This window comes from Giraffa tippelskirchi, chromosome 1 (genome assembly GCF_054371585.1).
Source record: "Giraffa tippelskirchi isolate mGirTip1 chromosome 1, T2T-mGirTip1v1.2.pri, whole genome shotgun sequence".
Lineage (NCBI taxonomy): Eukaryota > Metazoa > Chordata > Mammalia > Artiodactyla > Giraffidae > Giraffa > Giraffa tippelskirchi.
The window spans coordinates 9321657-9342917 of NC_137275.1; positions in this window are offsets into that span (position 1 = coordinate 9321657).

Genomic DNA, 21261 nt, shown 5'->3' on the forward strand with positions numbered 1-21261 from the left:
TTTTCCCTACTTCTTCAATTTAAGTCTGTAATTCGTTTTGCAATAAGGAGTTCATGATGTGAGCCACAGTCAACTCCTGATTTTTTTTTTTTTTTTGCTGACTGTATAGAGCCTCTCCGTCTTTGGCTGCAAAGATTATAATCAATCTGATTTTGGTATTGACCAACCGGTGATGTCCATGTGTAGAGGCGTCTCTTGTGTTTTTGGAAGAGAGTATTTGCTATTACCAGTGCATTCTCTTGGCAAAACTCTGTTAGCCTTTGCTCTGCTTCATTTTGTGCTCCAAGGCCAAACTTGCCTGTTATCCAGGTATCACTTGACTTCCTCCTTTTGCATTTCAGTCCCCTATGATGAAAAGGACATCATTTTTTTGTTGTTAGTTCTAGAAGGTCTTGTAGGTCTTCACAGAACCATTCAACTTTAGCTTCTTCAGCGTTACTGCTCAGGAGATAGACTTGGATTACTGTGATTTTGAGTTGTTTGCCTTGGAGACGAACGGAGATCATTCTGTCATTTTTGAGACTGCACCCAAGTACTGCATTTCGGACTCTTTTGTTGACTATGATGGCTACTCCATTTCTTTGAAGGGATTCTTGCCCACAGTAGTAGATATAATGGTCATCTGAATTAAATTCCCCCTTTCCAGTCCATTGTAGTTCACTGATTCCTAAAATGTCGATGTTCACTCTTGTCATCTCCTGTTTGACCACTTCCAATTTGTCTTGATTCATGGACCTAATATTCCAGGGTCCCTATGCAATATTGCTCTTTGCAGCATCAGACTTTACTTCTGTTATCAGTCACATCAACAACTGTGTGTTATTTTTCCTTTGGCTCAGCCTCTTCATTCTTTCTGGAGTTATTTCTCCACTCTTCTCCAGTAGCATATTGGGCACCTACTGACCTGGGGAGTTCATCTTTCAGTGTCCTGTGTTTTTTCCTTTTCATACAGTTCATGGGGTCCTTAAGGCAAGAATATTGAAGTGCTTTGCCATTCCCTTCTCCAGTGGACCACTTGTTGTCAGAACTCTCCACCATGACCTGTCCACATTGGGTGGCCCTACATGGCCTAACTCATAGCTTCATTGAATTAGACAAAGCTATAGTCCATGTGAAATAGATGGGGAAACAGTGCAAACAGTGTCAGACTTTATTTTTGGGGGCTCCAAAATCACTGCTGATGGTGATTGCAGCCATGAAATTAAAAGACGCTTACTCCTTGGAAGGAAGGTTTTGACCAACCTAGATAGCATATTGAAAAGCAGAGACATTACTCTGCCAACAAAGGTCCGTCTAGTCAAGGCTATGGTTTTTCCAGTAGTCATGTATGGATGTCAGAGTTGGACGGTGAAGAAAGCTGAGCACCGAAGAATTGATGCTTTTGAACTGTGGTATTGGAGAAGACTCTTGAGAGTCCCTTGGACTGCAAGAAGATCCAACCAGTCCATCCCAAAGGAGATCAGTCCTGGGTGTTCACTGGAAGGACTGAGGTTGAAGCTGAAACTCCAATACTTTGGGCACCTCATGCAAAGAGTTGACTCATTGGAAAAGACCCTGATGCTGGGAAGGATTGGGGGCAGGATGAGAAGAGGACAACAGAGGATGAGATGGTTGGATAGCATCATCGACTCAATGGACATGGGTTTGGGTAGACTGTGGAAGTTGGTGATGGACAGGGAGGCCTGGCGTGCTGTGATTCATGGGGTTGCAAAGAGTCGGACACGACTGAGTGACTGAACTGAACTGAACTGAACTGATAGTCCATGTGATCAATTTTGTTAGTTTTCTGTAATGGTGATTTTCATTCTGTCTTCCCTTTGATAAATAAGGATAAGAGGCTTATGAAACTTCCTGATTGGACAGACTGACTGTGGGGAAACCTGAATCTTGCTCTGATGGGCAGAGCCATGTTCAGTAAATCTTTAATCTAATTTTCTGTTGATGAGCAGATCTGTGTTCCTTGCCTGTTTTTTGGCCTGAGGCTATACAGTCAACCTAAGCTTCAACTGACTCAGCGTCTTGTGGGGACTCTGCTCCTTTTTCCTGGCTCCTAGTGTGCACATGGCTTTGCTTGTGCCCTCCAAGAGTCTGTTTCTCCAGTCCTGTGGAAGTTCTGTAATCAAATCCCACTGGCCTCCAAAGTTAAATTCCCTGGGTTTGCGACCCCATGGACTATACAGTCCAGTCCATGGAATTCTCCAGACCAGAATACTGGAGTGGGTAGTTTTTCCCTTCTCCATGAGATCTTCCCAACCCAGGGATAGAACCAGGTCCCCCGCATTGCAGGCGGATTCTTCACCAGCTCAGCCACCAGAGAACCCTGAGTATACTTAAGGACTCTAACAAAAATGTATAAGAACAAATAAATAAATTTGGTAAAGTTACATGATATGAAATCAATATATAAACTCAGTTGCATTTCTATACACAGAAAGATAAATTTAAAAATCAATGACATTTACCAAAATTACAAATAAAGGTATAAGATCTAATAATAAATTTACCCAAAGAAATGAAAGATCTGTATACTGAAGAGTAAGATATTGATAAATTAAATTGAAAAGACAAATACATGTAAACATACTCCATGCTCATGGATTAGAAGAAATACTATTGTTAAAAATATCCTTATTACCCAAAGTTATGTACAGATTTAATGAAACCAGTATCAAAATCCCAATGGTATAGAACACAGAAATAAGCCATCACATATACATTCTATTAATTTATGAGAAAAGAGCCAAGACTGTACAATGGGGACAGACAGTTGCTTCAATAGATGATGCTGTGAAAACTGGATAGCCACATACAAAACAATGAAACTTGACTATTCACTTACACTATTAACAAAAACCGACTTAAATTGAATTAAAGTCTTTAATGTAGGATATGAAATCACAAAAATCTAGAGAAAACATTGGGGATAAACTCCCTGATGTTGGTCTTGGCAACAACATTTTGAATTTGACACCACTAGCAAAGACAACAAATGCAAAAATAAACAAATGAGACTGCATCAAACTAAAAAGCTTTGGGATAGCAAAAGACACCATCAACACAAGAGTACTGGAGTGGGGTGCCATTGCCTTCTCTGCAATCTACAGAAGGGAAGGAAATATTTGCAAGTCTATAAAGGATTAATATCCAAAAGATAAAGAACACATAAATTCAATAGCAAAATAAGCAATCTGATTAAAAACAGACAGAGGAATTTATTAGATTTTGTTCTCCAAATAAAGCATCCATGTTGCCAACAGGTATATGAAAGGTGTGCAGCCTCATTAATCATTTGTTATTGTTGTTCAATTACTAAGGTGTGTCTGACTCTTTGTGACCCCATAGACTGTTGCATGCCAGGCTCCTCTGTCCTCTCCACAGTCTCCCAGAGTTTGCTAAGATTCATATTCATAGTGACACTATCTAACCATCTCATCCTCTTTCACCCTCTTCTCCTGCCCTGAATCTTTCCCAGTATCAGAGATTTTTCCAATGAGTTGGCGCTTCCCATCAGGTGGTCAAAATATCGCAGCTTCAGCTTCTCCATTACTCCTTCCAATGAGTATTCAGGGTTGGTATCCTTTAGGGTTGACTGGTTTAATCTCCTTGCAGTCCGAGGGATTCTCAAGAGTCTTCTCCAGTACCACAGCTCTTCAGTGCTCAGTCTTCTTTAAAGTCTTGCATCCATAGGTGGCTATCGGATAAACCATAGCTATGTTGGCAAAGTGATGTCACTAATCATTAGGAAAATGCAAATAAAAACTACAATGGAATATCACCTCACATTTGTTAGAATAGCTATCATAAAAAAGTAAGTGATAACAAGTGGTGGTGAGAATGCAGAGAAAGGAAACCATTGTGCACTGTTGGTGGAAATGTAAATTGGCACAGCCAATGTGAAAAACAGTATGGAGTTCCTAAAAAAGAAATTAAAGATAAAGCTGCCATATGATCTAGCAATTCCAATTCTGGGCATGAATCCAAAGTAAAACAGACTATCAAAGAAATATCTGTAACCCCATGCAGCATTATTTACAATGGCTAAGATAGAAGCAATCTAAGTGTCTGTCAATGGATGAATGAGTAAAAAAGAAGTGAGGTATATATGTGTCATATATTGGCAACACTATTCAGTTATTAGAAATAAAAACCTGCCATTGATGGATCTTGAGAACATTATGCTAAGCAAAATAAGTTGAACAGAGAAAGGCAAACACTGTATGGTGTTAATTATATGTGAAATCTGAAAAAAAAAAAAAGTCAAACGCATAGAAAAAGAGAGTTGAAAAGTAGTTACCAGAAGCTTCAGAGTGGGGAAAACAGAGAGAGACTGGTACATGGGTAAATATTCAGAAATAATATGAATAAGTTCTGACAATCTGATGTATATCTGCTGTATAATATTATCTGTTGTATAATATATGATGTATATCTGTTGTATATCTGATGTATATCTGTTATATGTTACATCAGATTGTCAGAACTTATTGATATTACAAAAGTGTACACTTTAATATCATACAATGTAATACATCAGTTATAGCTCAATAAAGCCAAAATTAAAAAAATAATAATAAGGTTAATGGGTTTGGGAGTGAGGGAGATTCGGAGGAAATTGCTATAAGTTGATGTGGTCTTTTATTTTGAAATACTAATTGGCGACCCTAATGATGATTATGAAGATGATGAAGATATTAAATTAAAACAAGTGTGATTTTATAGGATGCTGAATATAATAAAACAACAATAGGGAAATAAGAGTATGGAGTGTTTCTGTCTTATTACATTCTATCTTCAAATGTATCTTTACAATCTCATTTCTCTATATAAAAATTTCCACTCATCTCAGTTCTCTAGGTAACTAGAAAAAGTGAATCACTGGTGGTTTCAACATTCTGTTATTTATTACTAACCTTAAAAATTCTTAGACAAGTTTAAGGCATCTTTCTTTCTTAAAAAAATAAATATATACTAAATATTTAACCTCTCATGAGTATGTGCTTTTCAAATAACATTTGTTTTATGACTTGAGTAAACCCCTCCAAATATCTATCCTAAGTACAATTTTTTGAAAATATTGCAGGCAGTTGTATACATCAAATTATAACAGGATTCACAAGATTGACAGTAGCAAAATGTAGCTTGAGGTAGATATGAGTTACAGGAAGATTTCAGTATACAAAAAATCACAGTCACTGTTGAAAATCAGGCTTAGAAAGCTACTGCTCTAAATTAGAATATTAAACTTGGAAACTGCAAATGAAGTGTAGGATGGATCCCAAATTAGAATTACTAAGTAAAGAGAAAATACTAGCAAGAGGAAAAAGAATCACCTGTTTTGTCTTTCAACAATGCAAACAAGAAGTAAATGGATTAAACACCGCTAAGGTCAGCTTTTAAGGATTAACCTTTGACAGAACAAAAAAGAGAATAATATTTAGTAAACAAAAAATAAATGTTATATAATTTTTCAGTGTAAAAGTGAAGTTACAGTTAACAGAAGACAGACAGCAGCGGGGGAGAAGATAAAACAGAAAGAAGAGAGTAATCATATTTTCATCTCAATGAGGGAAAACCAAAAAGATAATATAAAATTTATGGCTTAGGAAAGAAATGGAAAAAAAAATTACTCAAAATTACAGATAAACAGAAAGAAGAGGTGAATTATCACCACCAAAGGCCAAAAGCAATAAACAATGTCTTTTAAAAAAGTATTAGTGAAAATACAGGATTGACTATCAGAAGACAAAACAAAAATGTTTAAAAGGGAAAATAGAAAGGAGAAGAAGGGACAGAAATGAGGAGGTAGTGGGAAACGGGATGAAGTGAAGAAAGCATCTAAAGAAAATGGAATGAGGAGCTCTTCAGGGAGGACGGTGAGAGAGCAATACACGAAGGGGTCATAGGGTCAAAGGAAAATCATAGCGTGTGTGTTGTTTTTTCCCTTTACTTTGCAAAAGACTCAAGCATCTTAAATCCTTTATGGAAGGAGCCATTGCATTCTTTCTCAACCAAACTGAGAGACAGATGATGAAGATATTGGAGGGAGAACGAAACTGACATCAGAGAAAGGATGCAATTGGTTAACAACACCCCAATGGATAGAGAGATATTAGAAATCAATGCCCAGGAAGAGGACTCATTTTAATATGGGGGAAAGGACCTCTCTGGAAGTGAGACCTGAAGGAGCAAGACAAGATAGGTGTAGATTTTAGTAGCACCAATGCTTTCCTCTTCTGTCTCATTACTCTTTTATTAATCTAAACCGAAGTGGCATTGACATTTTCCGTAGCTGAAAGAATCAGGACTCTGGGGACAATGTGACTAAGCCGGGGTCTCTCTCTATGAAGAGTCAGAGCCTGAAATTTTTTCCCAGTGCAATGTTCTTCTCTTCCATGTTGCTTCTACCAGAGTTTATAGGACCAAGTACAAGCTTCTTTTTTTTTCCTCTTGGCCATGCGGTGTGTGGGATCTTAGTTCCCCAATCAAGGATGGAACCCATACCCATACCCCTGCATTGGAAGCATGGTCCACCAGAGAAGTCCCAAGTACAATCTCTTAACATCCTTAAAGTCCTCAGCGCATATTTCCTTCTTACCTCTTTTCCTTTGTAATAATATCTCCTCAGGGACATACAATCAGACTAATTCATCTAAAGTCTTTGAAAGCAACCTATCTACATTACTGCGTTCTTAAAAAATGCAAAAAGGAATGCTATTTTCTATGCCTGTGCCGGGAGACAATTTTAGAGTGAGAGAAAATCAGCTCAGTGAGAGCCTCCAGGGAGCCTCTATTTCTGCTATTAAAAGGAAACTGGTTTCTCTGTATCTCCTGTGTTTCTGACTTCAGCTTTTATTATTTTATTGTTACCAACCTAGAAAAAAAAGAAAAGAATAACACCACGCCATTCTGGAAATAAGTGACCTAATTTCAACTTCAGAAGAAAAGGAGAAATAAGAAGGCAAAGGGCAAAATATATCTGCAGGAAGAACAGATTGGTTCTGGTTCAGAATTAAGGCACGTTAGCAAAATCCTCTTGTGGGAGGGTCTGAAATGGTAAGGTACAGATTGGATGACTTTCTGCGTCCATCAATCCCAGAATGGGTGCATGCAAACTCTTGATAGAGTCGGGAGAAGAATCAAAATGCAAACTCAGCTCACTCGGCCTGTAGCTTGTGTCTGGTCAAACCATGCAATTGCAAATTCAGCAAACGAATGCTGGAAGCTCTAGTTGTAAGTGCAGTTTTATATTTGGGACTCTCAATAAGGATCACTAGTTCTGCCCTTGGGGGAACTCAAACCCAGCAATAAGACTCCTGGGTTTCCCAGGTGGCAATAGTGGTAAAGAACCTGCCTGCCAAGGAGACACAGGAATCACGGGTTCGATCCCTGGGTCGGGAAGATTCCCCTGGAGGAGGAAATGGCAACCCACTTCAGTATTTTTGCCTGGAAAATATCATGGACAGAGGAGCGTGGAGAGCTATAGTCCATAGGTTTGCAGAGAGTTGGACATGAGTGAAGCCATTTAGCATGCATGCATAGCACAATCGAGAAGGTAGTGCGATAAGCCAGTTGTCAGTCTACAATCGCAAAACAATAAGCAAAGACAGGTTTCTCTTCCCTGGAGAAGCAAACGTAGAGCTACAAGAGGAGAGCAATTTTCTATATGAATAAACAAAAGAGAAACACATTGAAGACTTTTCTTTAAAGTAGACACATAGGATTTTCTTTGTTATGCAGTCTCTGTTATTTTGGGTTTTTGTGAGAAGGAGCTCCTTTGAGCTTTATCCCTGGGCAAGGTAGAGGGTAAGATCAGTTCTGTGGATATAAGTCAAATTCCCTCATCTGTGATATGGGATAACAGAACCTTTGTTACAGAGTTTGTGAGGGTTGAGTGAGCCTAGTTAAGGTTCTGACACAGAGAGAAGAGTTCGAAAGTTTCTTCTTTTTCTTCCATAAATGCTGTAAACCATGGCAAAACATTTATGTGTCTGGCATACCGCTCGCGGGAAAATAACAGTATGAATAAAAAGGTGAACATAAGAAAAAGACTGGAAAATAATCCAAGGAGATTAGTAAAAGAAATATAGCAAGTTGTATTCCTTTTAAATCTCTAATTAGAGTTTTCCTTACACAAAAAATTCTGGTGTAAGGGATATATATTCTGATATATTCTAAAATAGGAAGTGAAAGTGGATCGTTCCTGTCCACTCTTGGCAATCCCATGGACTGTAGACCGCCAGGCTCCTCTGCCCATGGAATTCTCCAGGCAAAAATACTGGAAGGTTGCCCTTCCCTTCTCCAGGGGATCTCCCTGAGCCAAGGATCAAACCTGAGTCTCTTGCATTGCAGATGTATTCTTTACCATCTGGACCACCAGGACTAGTTACTATTTTGTAAAAGTCCAATCTTATGTTTAAATATTTCCAGCTTTCAATTTTCCCCCAGACTCTTGATCATTTGTTTGACTTTTCACTCAAGTTCCTGCATAACTTTAGCTCTTTACTTGCCTGTGACCTTGGGAAGTTACTCTCCGTGGCCTCTGGAAGGACATCTTACCAAGTCAGGCAGGTGGCGTGCCACCTATCTCAGTCCCACTGTTTCTTCTCATCTTCTCAGGAATCCCTCATATAGACAACATTATAATCCCCATTTTACAAAAGAACTTTTCATTTAAAAGAACATTGCTATTGAAGGGAACTTCCCCAGAGATCCACTGCTTAAGAATCTGGTTAGCAATGTAAGAGACATGGGTTAGATCCCTGGCAGGGGAACTAGGGTCCTGTAAGTCATGAGGCAGCCTGTGAGCCACAGTGAAAGATACCACATGGCACAATGAAGAACTTGATGCAACCAAATACATAAATTAAAAAAAAAAAAAAAGAATATTGCAGTAGGAGTGGACTTTGGGCATGCCTTGCCTGGCTTTGGATCTTGATCCCTATCTGCTTGATATGTGATTTTGAGCAAGTTGTTTGACCTCAGATTCCTGTAAAATGGAAATAACATCTGTACTTATTGAATATAATTATTTTAAGTCTGAAAGAGAATAATGCTTGTTATGTGCTTATTGCAGCACATTTCACTAAGGGAACTTAGAATAAATTTTAGCTATAATTACTGCTATTAAAGATATTTAGTAAGTAGCAGAACCTCCTGTAAAAAGCATGCAAGCCTGTCTCCAGGGCTAAAATTCTCCACCATTAGGGTGTCCACCCCTCAAGTCTTATGTTATTTTATAAACTGAAGACAAACTGCTATAGTCTTTGGGAGGCAATTATTAAAGCTTAAAATATGATCAGGAATTTTATTTAAGAAATGTCAAGGTGTCAGAACTTCAAGGTGTAAATATTTTATTCTTCCTATAATTGAAATTGAAGGTTGGATATATATGATTTGCAAATAAAATAAAAGTACACATAGAGTGATTTAACATGAGCATCTTCAATAATGAAAATGGCAAGAAAGTGTCCTTCCTTGCAAGGGTAATGAACAATTTACAGGAGAAGTAAATAAAAGTGGCTGCTCATTAAAGTCTTAGCAATAAGCTGCCAGTGGTAAAAAAAAAAGAACTTATTAGGGCTTGGGTGCAGGACAGGCTAAGCGTATTGATGGATGACTCTAAGAAGAGCTGTATAGGGAAGTGGGGAGTAGTTAAAAGGGATGAAGAAACATAAATGGGGTTTCCCAGGTGCCTCAGTGGTAAAGAACCCATCTGCCAATGCAGGAGACACAGGAGACCCAGGCTGGATCCCTGAGTCAGGAGGATCCCCTGGAGGAGGAAAGGGCAACCCACTCTAGTATTCTTAACTGGGAAATCTCATGGACAGAGGAATAAAATCTCATGGACTGGCAAGCTACAGTCCATGGGGTTGCAAAGAGTCAGACACCACTGAGCAACTGAGCACACAAAGAAACATAATAGAAACAAGTTGCCTCCTTTTGTGCTTCTGAATGGACAGGGAAACAGCCATTCAGGAGAGAGGACTGACTAGTGTCCACTGAGCTTCCACAGTGTCCTGCTTGGCACTAAGATTAAAGAACTGGGACAGTCTTTGTGCTTCTCTGATTTTTCGAATCAACAGTTTTAAGACATTTGAACACCTAGAAGGAGACCTTGCTTGTACTCAACATTTTTTTCTTACATTTCTTTGAATTTTTGCTCTAAGGGTGAACTTGGATTTCCAAATTCCTGATATTTTGTGATATTAGGAGCATGACTTCACATCTGTGCAAAATGCGAGGACTGATGAAAAGCAACTCTCTCTCCCTCTAAGGTTTTCGAGAGAGGGATCATTTCCCCAAAGCTCTTGCCCTCTGCATGGGAGCTGGTTTAACTGGAGGAGGTAGAGGGTTCTGAGTGTGAAAGAGATTAGAAAGAAGTGCACAAAGGGGGTTTCCTAGAGAAAGAATGAAGGTTCCTGGCTGGCTCACTGGCTAATCCATTCCTAGAAATATAGGGACCAAGCATTGCTTGGAAATTAGGAATTTCTTTCAAATGTTTTTTAAAATAATATGGAACAAATGTCTTTTATTACACCATACCTTTGGCTGATCCAGACAATGTCACATAATGAAACTAACATTTCTTCCATAAAATATATGCTTAGTTCTGTGAAGTGGGATAAAGACTATAATTAGCTTTGTAACAGTTCAACATTGTTGAGTTCATTCAAGCTGAACTGTTCTCCTGTTAAGATAGTTTTCCCCCAAATCAGTGCTTCCTCAGGACATATCCTTTGTCTCATAATTGAATTTTTGTCTTTCCTTTGGGAATTGGTCTCCCTTCAATTCCCTGTGCATGCAAGCAGGCTAAGCTGCTTCAGTTGTGTCCGACTCTTTGCAAGGCTATGGACTGTAGCCTGCCAGGCTCCTCTGTCCATGGGATTCTCCAGGTAAGAATACTGGAGTGGGTAGCTGTGAGAAACACGATCACCAGCCCAAACTCAAAGAAATGGACTTGGAGACACAAGGTGCAGTGGGAAGCAAGGCTTTAATGAGGGTCTTAAAGACTGGGATTAGCAGGCACACCCAAAGTCCTTACACAGAGCATCTTATCCCTAGCATGCAAGTCCCTCCCCTATTTCCTCATTGGCTGAGTACTATGGGGTGACCAGTCTTCCTGGATGTCACCTAGATAGGATGGACCCTTGTGAAAATCCTAGGCATGCCAGCCTCCCTTTGTTCGCCAGGAGTTTCTAGTTTTGTAACCCTTATGGCTACTGGCTATTACATCAGCAAGCTGTCATTCAAAGCTAGCTATTCTTGAAAGTGTACTTTTTCAAAAAAAATTTTTTACAGTAGCCATGACCTTCTCCAGGGGGTCTTCCTGACTCAGGGGTTAAACCCACATCTCCTGCATAGGCAGAAGGATTCTTTACTGCTGTGCTACCAGGGACGTCCCCAATTCTCTGCATTTCTCTCTAATTTTCCATTAAGAATTTGGAAAGCAAATACCAGATATTTTTGTAGAGTTTGTAGCAGAAAGGTTCAGTCACTAGAAATCAACATAAGAACAAGGTCATTTGGATCTTTAAAATGTAACTGCTGCATTTTGTGTGACTCAGAGTCCATAAGTGTAGTTTCTAGCCAACAATTTCCTTTACAGCCTAGTGTTCAAATCCCACCCTTGGATGTGTTCCATCCCACCCCTGCATACACAAGCACTTATCAAGGGACTGGTTTTATTGTAATCATTCAATTGATGAACTTGATTTTTTTCCAATGAGAGTTAATATATTTTTGAAAGTTTTGCCTTTTATCATTTCACTAATTTGAGCACAAGAAGATCCATTTTTGTGTTTGTACACAGCTAAACAATGTGTGGACATATCTGTGTGATGTCCACATTACTAGACTATCACGGTGATTCTCCAACTTAGACATGCATCAGAAACACCAAAAGGTCTTCCTTTCCAGAGTTTCTGATGCAGGGGTTTGTGGTGGGCCTGAGAATTTGCATTTCTAACAAGTTCCCTGGAGGTTCTGATGCTGCTGAGAACAACCATGCTTTAGCTTGTTGTGGTGCTAATCACCTGGCAGCAGGAGGCAAGGAGACTCAGACAGATGGCTGTGAGTGTTCACTAAAAGGAGAAAGAAAGAGGATATATCAGAATATTCAGCAGAAGATAGAGACAAGAAGGGAGGTGAGCAACTGGGAAATTCAGAAATGTGCCTTCAATCCTTCCAAATCACAAGATTAAAGGCAGATGGCTTCAGGGGAAGGGATTGGGCAAGCCTCTTGAGAATGCAGTGCAAAGCAGGAGGTACCGTGATGACTTGATGATGAGACTATGAGGAGACAGAAGGAGAAGAGTAAAGAGACTGAGCTCCAAAACCAAACACCCCTTTGGTTTCAATCCAGGATTCGCAATTTATCCAAGTGATTTGATTTTGTATAAATTAGTTAACCTCTGACAATTAGTTGTCACATCTATGAAGTAGGGGCAGTTAGAATAATGTGATGGAGATTAACTGAACTATGTCAGACACTTAATACACAGTTATCAAAGAAATAAATTATTAAAATATCTCTATAAGTTACAATAATAGAATCAGCTAATGATCATGGGAACACTGGAACCATGGATCACATTTGCTGTGTGTTTGTATCCAAGCAAGATTTACAATGACTAAATTGTAATCATCTTGAGAGATAAGAGGGAATTACAAACTGCAGAGAAGCCACAATCCCTCACTTTCAGTTACTGGGATGTTTAACCAGAGCAAAAATTTGCCACTAATTATATGTCCATATGCCCTAAGATCCTTGAAGGTTGTTTAGGAACATATATCAAGATTAAGGGTCTATTCCCAGACTCTAATATGTCATTCCAAAGTTAATAATAGCAATAACAATATAAATGAATATTTATTGAATTATTTCTAAAGTTCTATGTGCCAGGCCAACACCACTGTAATGTGAATACCTATACACATTTGTGTGTGTGTACATGTGTAGAAAAAAATGCTTCCTTCTTGGAAGGAAAGCTATGACAAATCTAGAGAGCATATTAAAAAGCAGAGACCTCCCTCGCCTTGCCAACAACAGTGCATATAGTCAAAGTTACTGTTTTTCTAGGAGTCATATATGGATGTGAGAGTTGGACTGTAAAGAAGACTGAACGCTGAAGAGTCAATGCTTTTGAATTACTGTGCTGGAGAAGATTCTTGAGAATCCCTTGGACTGCAAGAGATCAAACCAGACAATCATAAAGGAAATCAACCATGAATATTCATTGGAAGGACTGATGCTGAAGCTGAAGCTCTGATACTTTGGCCACTTGATGACAAGAGCCAACTCACTGGAAAAGACCCTGATGCTGGGAAAGATTGAAGGCAGGAGGAGAAGAGAGCAGCATAGGATGAGATGGTTAAATAGCATCACTGACTCAATGTATATGAATTTGAGCAAACTCCGGGAGACAGTGCAGGACAGAGAAGCCTGGTGTGTCATGGTCCAAGGAGTTGCAAAGAGTTGGTCACTACTTAGTGATTGAAAAACAATAACATGTGTATATGCTAGCCCCAAATTCCTCTAAATACAGCCTTGATTAAGAAAAAAAAATCTGTAAGTACCAACTGGGCACAATCAACTGTTGCTAACCATGTTTCTTTTCCATATCCAAAAATGGAGGGTGGGGTGAATACAATATCACTCATCCTTGTGGAGGGAGTCAAGGTGACTATTTACTCAACGGCTCGGAGAACTAACTTTCTGACTAGGAGTCATCTGTAAAGTTTCCTTCATTAGTCTAGGCTGTAAAGAGGGTACTTTTCTGGTCCCTACACAGATACTGCCTTGCTTTAGGAGAGAAGAAATTAAACAAATATATTTTCTTGATATTAATCACCTCCTAACTCATCCTCTGACCCTCTGGCTGACATACGATATAATAATTTTTCTATTTATGTCTCCTTGCCTCTCAATCCCTACCCCCCATTACTAGCATCTTAAATTATTTTATTCTCTGTCACTTGAATCTTGGTGAGAATAAGTAATGTTCCAGGATAGCACATTAGCAAACATAAGGTTTCAGTAACTAAGATGTATTTTTCTAAGGAGACCAAGCCAGTAGAATTTGTTTCATTAAGTTAAAAGACTTCAAGAGATAATTAGCACCCTATACTGAAGTGGAGAGAAAACTCACTCCTGTTTATAGAAGTCATCACACTGGCAATGTTGCTTGAACTTCAAACTTCAATCCAACTCAAAATTTGTTGTTTTAAGGCTTATGGCTTCTCAGAAATATTATGGAAGAGACAATAATATTCTCAAGTTCTTTTTTATGGATAGAGAAGAAAGACCTCCCACATTTGAAACGTCTACATCTCTCTAATTTCAGTCTCCAATGCTCATTTTTATCACCAAGCTTATAATACTACAGCTGAAATCATCTAATTATAGCTACTTCCCCCACCAGTCTATGAGCTAGTGGGATCCTGACTTATTCATTTTTGGATGGTCAGTATTTCAGACCCTAGCACATACAGTGTGCCAAACTGAACTCAACTGAAGGATGTTGGGAGGAAGGGTCCTCTTCAAATTAAGGCTATTTTAAATTCTTGTAGGAATTTGGCTCTTACTGAGCTCTCAACACTAGGTAGGTTGCTTACGTCTTAGGGTGTGTGACTCCAGGAATATCTGATGTATATCTTCAAATGTCAACTATCCAGGGCCAGGTTAAAGAGTTTGTAAGTTCTATGTGTGTAACCTAGAGATGTCCTTCCCATTCGGGGATGGGGTCATGATTAAGCAACCAACCTTTCACTTCTACTCTAACTTCAACACATGGGCTCTCCTACATTGATTCACCCATATGATACTTTAAATCAAACAACTCAGGCTGGATCTGATATATAGGAATTAATAGATGTGTGTCCTGGATTCTCTAGATGATTGAGGTTTTGAGGAAAGAAGTTGGCATTTTAGCTGATCAGAGTCAGGTCAAAGGTAGGTATAGAAACTTTCATTGACTAGGATGTCTCCGTACATTTCCTCTCCTATGAGCTTTCTAAGCAGAGATGACAAGTATGATGTTGGAAAGTCCTTAGATAGAAAAGAAAAAAAGAATAAGAGAACCATACCCACAGTGGGTGGGTGGGGAAGAGTTTTAAAAAATAAGACCAGGTCTGGATCCAGCTTAGTCATTTCAGCAGTATCCCCTGCTAATTTTGGGTTATCTGTGTCATCCTTCCCTATCATTCCTTTGTTATCTGAAACTTGACTATCACTTTCAGTATAAACTCAAACTTTCATGAACCTTGATAGTCAAGGCTTTATTCTAACATGCAAATTAGATACCTGAGAGATAATTTTCTCTTCTATGCTTTAAAAATGTATCTCATCTTTTCTTTTTGCCAAAGACAATAAATTAATGACGAACTCAAAACTGTCAGCTCAGATCCAAATTTTTCTTGACCCCCTGATGAGATTAAATTCAAAACCAATTAGCTATTTCGTGACTTTCACTTTTGATGGATGGCAGTCATTGCTTTCCTCCCCCCAGGTGTAAAACAAGAAGAAGAGAATTGAAAGGGATAAAATAGCTTCTGGATCAGAAACCTTCAGTGTCTCCTGGTTTTAGTGATTTCCTCAGGCAAAATTGTAGTATTCTTTTTCATATCAGGGAACCATAATTTGGCCTTAGAGCACCAGTGTTGCTAGTATTTTTTTGTACATGTAAGAAAGAAGTTTCAGTGTGAGGTGACTTCCTCCATGCCACCAAGGCAGTGAGGGCAGAATTTCATGGCTGAAACAGAAATCTTGGGATGCTCCATCCTGTGTGTTTCTTAATACACTGAGTTTTCTTTCCAAGATGTACTGCCTTCTTATAACATGCAGAACTTCCTTGACACGGTTGAAAACTTTTCAGTATTGAATCCTAAAGTTGGAACTATTTATTCTGAGCTCCCTCTTTTCAATGCCTATGTTGTCTTTTTTGTTGTGTGAGACTCAAATAGCTGCTGCAAACTCCTCTCCCACAGTCAGTCAGCAGCAGCATGTTTCCAATGGGAGTGCTCTGAGTCACCATTCTCACGATCTTTTTATTGGCCTTTGCTCATGACACTTTATGCTTGACTAGGATTCCCTTGCTGCTCCCATTCTTTAGAGCTCTAATTTTGTCTGTTAAAATTTCTTAAACATACCCACCCCCAAGCCCCTTTAGGGCTTCCCAGATGGCTCAGTGGTAAAGAATCCATCTGTCAATGCAGGTTCAATCCATAGGTCAGGAAAACCCCCCGGAAAAGGAAATTACAACCCACTTTAGTATTATTGCCTGGGAAATCCCATGGAGAGAGAAACCTGTCTACAGTCCACGAGGTCACAAATAGTTGGACACAACTTATGACTAAACAGCAACAAAGACCCCTTAACTCCAGTGGCTTGGTTTTACTGACATCTGCAGACCCCCCTGAGTAGATGATATCTGAATATTGATTTAGGGCTTTGAGAGGAACCTCAGGCTCGGCAGTTGGACAGAGTCACCATACTACAGAATATCCTGTCTCAATTATGTGGATCCATAAATAATAAGAATAATAGTGACCATTTGTTGATAATTTACTAAATAGAAGATATTGTATTGGGTCCTATGTTAGGCTCACAATAAGGAGCACTTGCGCTATATCATTATTTAACGCTATCAAAACCATGGAAATGTGACTTGAAGACCATCAACAATGTGGAGCTCACTTTAACCAAGGCCAGTGCTGTGCTTTGAAGTCTATTGTCATGTCTGCATGGAGGCCACTCTTCCCAGGACTGCACTCTCAGTCAGTGACTGAGTGTGACAGAGATACTAAGACAAGTTCACTTCTAGAGGCATAGGTGACAAGTGATGGCTGATTTTTACCCGAAGACTCCTTCAATACTGTTGCTGAATAGTGTTTCTTAGCCTAGAAGCTAAGTCCGATCACTAGGATCAGACTGGTTTTCCAGCTGTTTCAGCTCCTATTTCCTCATGGGTATTCACCTATCAAATTCTTAGATATTTATTCTAATCTTAGCATTCATACCTTAGAGAATATGAATTAATACATACCCTCTGTGAGACAAGTGCTATTTTCCTCATATTAGGAGAAGGAAAAATAAACCCTGAGGATTTCTTGAAGTCCATAGATTTGCTACTGAAGGATAACATATTGGTGGTTAAAACCCGGGTCAAGCTAATTCCAAACATTTCACTTACCTGAGCAAACTACTTCCTTAAGATATCCAGAGATGACCAGACCTCAGAATAAGCAGAAGAAAACCTCCTAAATGGGCTAAAAGTTGACTAGATAGCACTAATGAGGATATTTATAAATTAGATGATAAATCAGAGATAATTACTCAAAATGAAGCACAAAATGATAAAGATATAGATTGAGAGATTTGACACGTAGTTTACAAAAATAGCAAAAAGAAAAAAAAATTGGGATAAATAAGAATTGAAGTAAAGATGACTATTTTTAAATGAATTCTTAGAAATTGTGGCTTAGAAAATGTAGTAACTTGGCTAAGTGAGATAGCATAGATTCATGCCCAGGTTTCTCTGAAAGTTTAAGCAGTCTCTTAACCACATGCTTCCTGCCAACTTGAAATCAGTTTCAAAAAATATAATAATAAATATCTTTTTTTTTTCTCTTGGATATTTCGTTAGTTTTGTTTTTGAAGCCACATCCTGGAACTTGTTTGTTTTCATCATTTTTTTTTTCTAAAATCCATTTTATATTCAATTCATCTTTACATATTGCAGATATATTTTTAGCTACTAATCTGTTATTGAAAGTTTTGTGATTCTTACCATCTTCATATTATCTCCAAATAGATTAGCTCAAAATCCTGAAACAGAGTCAGAATGTAAGATGTTGCTAAGTGGAAAGTGTTAGTCACTCAGTCATGTCCAACTCTTTGCAATCTCATGGATCATATAGCCCACCAGGCTCTTCTATCCATGGGATTCTCCAGACAAGAATACTTGAGTGGGTAGCCAATCCCTCTTCCAGGGGATCTTCTTAATCCAGGTATGGAAACTGCGTTGCTTGCAGGCAGATCTTTTATCATCTGAACCACCAGAGAAGCCTTAAACATCGTTAAGATTATGTTAATTGTCAATCACTAAGTTTGTATTGTACAATTCTTCTGTTCCTAAAACCGTGCTGGTAACTTTCAGGGGATATAAGAAAATTATATTCTATAGCATTTGCCTGCAAAGTTTACTATTTTTGATCTATGAAAAGGGAAAACAGTAAGTCAATTTATCCAGCAAATAAATCAATTTAGAAAATAAATAAGTCCTGCTTTTATATTAGTAAAAGAACAGACCAGTTGTTTTCATGAATAGTATTGATACAAAAGTACAAGACTCAAAACTTACTGTTGTTTTAAAGTTCAATAAAATAACTTTCTAACATATTTCATTTGATTCTTTTCCAATCAAATATTCATATTACTGATAAATTTTTAATTAAAAAATTGGAATGTACTTCGCATACTATGAAATTCACCATTTAAAGTATATTTCAGTAGTGTTTAATGTGTTCACATGGTTGTACAACTATCACCATTAATTCCAGAACATTTTCATCACTCCCCCAAAAAAATTTCATCCCCATCAGCATCATTCCCCATTCTCCCTTCCCCTAGCTCTTAACAACCACTTATCTACTCTGTTTTCAAAGTTCACACTGACAAAAATTTGTCAACTTCTCCTTTATCAACCTTTGTCAGAGAAAAGTAGGCATGTTTACAATTCCAAATCATTATATATATATATATATATATATATATATATATATATATATATATATAGTTACTTTGAATTTAAACCTGAATAAGTAGCAAACTAGGGCACTAATTCACTAAAATTAATGTTAGTCGTGGTCATCAATATTCAGCTTAGAAAATCGACTTCCTCCTTTTCACTTTAATTCAATTTTATCAGTAGTTTGTGGAGGAAAGAGGAAAGATATCACTGATGGTAACTACACAGAATAATTATTTCTATGAAAATAAAAGAGATGGTCATAGCTCTCATTTTGCTGTAGATTTTAAGAAGTTCAACATAAAACTTAAATTTATATTTAGAAATCAATGAAGGTATTGTTTCTAGTATTACTTAAATTCCTTATCTATTTCTGGCTTTGGACACATTGCCATTGTTATTATTATTATCAATATTATTTTTATTATTCTTGTTGCTATGGCAAAATTATGTCATTTAACTTTCTGATTTTCTTCTCTATTTTGCTTTAATCTTATTTATGTAGGTTTTTATAAGCTACCTGTGGTACTTTGGATCACAAGGTAAGGTATAAAAACTTTCCACTAAAAGGGTGTATTGAGAGGGGAATTGGGGTTACAAAAATAATATATTATGTTTGTATCACGTAGAAAAATATTTTTCTTTAATAATTTTCTTTTCGCTACCAAAAAGTCTCCATGTTTTGATGAGTTTTGGTGAATGTGGCTGATCAGGGATGGGAAAATTAGAAAATGGACTGAAAAGGGCAATTTCTTTAGTACTGGCATTATAGTTCATTCTCTGTTTATCCTCCAGACCTCTCATTATCCCAGATTACAGGAAATGATCAGTCAATGTTTGTATGTGATTTGACAACAAGTTTCCATTTAGAGTCTGGAATGAAACTATATAGGCCCTAGAGAAGATTACTGGAGAAGGCAATGGCACCCCATCCCAGTACTTTTGCCTGGAAAATCCCATGGACAGAGAGGCCTGGTAGGCTGCAGTCCATGGGGTCACTAAGAGTCGGACATGATTGAGCGACTTCACTTTCACTTTTTACTTTCATGCATTGGAGAAGGAAATGGCAACCCACTCCAGTGTTCTTGCCTGGAGAATCCCAGGGACGGGGGAGCCTGGTGGCCTGCCGTCTATGGGGTCGCACAGAGTCAGACACGACTGGAGCGACTTAGCAGCAGAGAAGATTATTATTATTTTTTTTTCTTCAATTTAAGAATTTTTCTTTCTTTTTAGAGTTTTTCTAATGGTCTTTTCGTTTTCTAAGCTTGGTTGTCATCTTTGCTGATTGCATTTTCTCACAAGATTAGTTAAGAGCCTGGCTGTGCTAAGAGCTTCACTGGTTCTCACTGGGACCTATTTTGCCCCCACGGGAGACATTCAAAATGTCTGAAGGTTTTTTTGGCTGTCACAGCTAGGAAAGGGGGATGTTAATGGCATCTAGAAAACAGAATCCAGGAATAATGTTAAACATCATTTGATGCAGAGGAAAGCCAAAAATGTCAATAGTGTTGTGGTTAAGAACTCTAGACTAAATACAGATTACATGGACAATTTGGTAGGAACAGTCTTTAGAATGGTCTGTCTTACTTTCTCTTGGATCACTTGCTCTGGAGAAAGACATATCCTGAGGATATTCAAAGTCTTGTGGAGAAACCCACATTAGGAGGAACTGAGACATCCTGTAAACAGGGGGCACATACTGCCATCCGCACGAGGGCGCCATCTCGGAAGTGGGTCCTCTAGCCCCTGTAAAGCCTTCAGATAGCTGAAGTCTGGCTAACATCTTGACTGTCACCTCACTTACAAGTGAATTTTAGCTAGAAACACTCAGCTAACCTTAAACTAGAAACACTGAGCTAACTCACTCCCAAATGCCTCTTTCCCAGATATTGTGTGAGATAAACAATGTACTGTTTCAAGCCTCTGTATTTTGCAGTAACTTGTTACATAGCAATTAATATCTAATATATTGCTCCTATGATACCAGCTTCCACAATTTTATTCATCATGTCGGCAAAACAACGATACCTAAGTTTTCTTCTGAAGTGTGATATGAAGAATCCAGACAATATTTTTCTACAGACAAATAGAATTAAAAGAGCGATGGGAAGAATGAAGTTTCCTCCTGCGACAATGATTTAATCATTTCAGAGAACCGAGCTTACTGTTTTTGTTGAACGCATCTGAGATGTTGGATTTTTGAGTTATTAGCTCTCTTCAGTTGACAGACCCAGTCAACTGATATTATGGAGAAATCTTATTTTAAGGGACAGATCAAACTTAGCTATACATGAAAATTAGCTCTTCACTTTTTCCTCTATGGATTTGTCTGTCCTGAACAGAATGCCAAAGCTTATAGATATTTCATTACTTCCAAAATTGTGTTACTGAAAAGGTACTTTTTGTTCTCAAAGAGTTCTTTCTGTCTAGAAAAAGTGTTTTTACTTTTCTCCCTTATCTCAGACAGGAGTATTTTAACTTAGTTGGCTAATTTTTATTTTAGCCATATAAAATC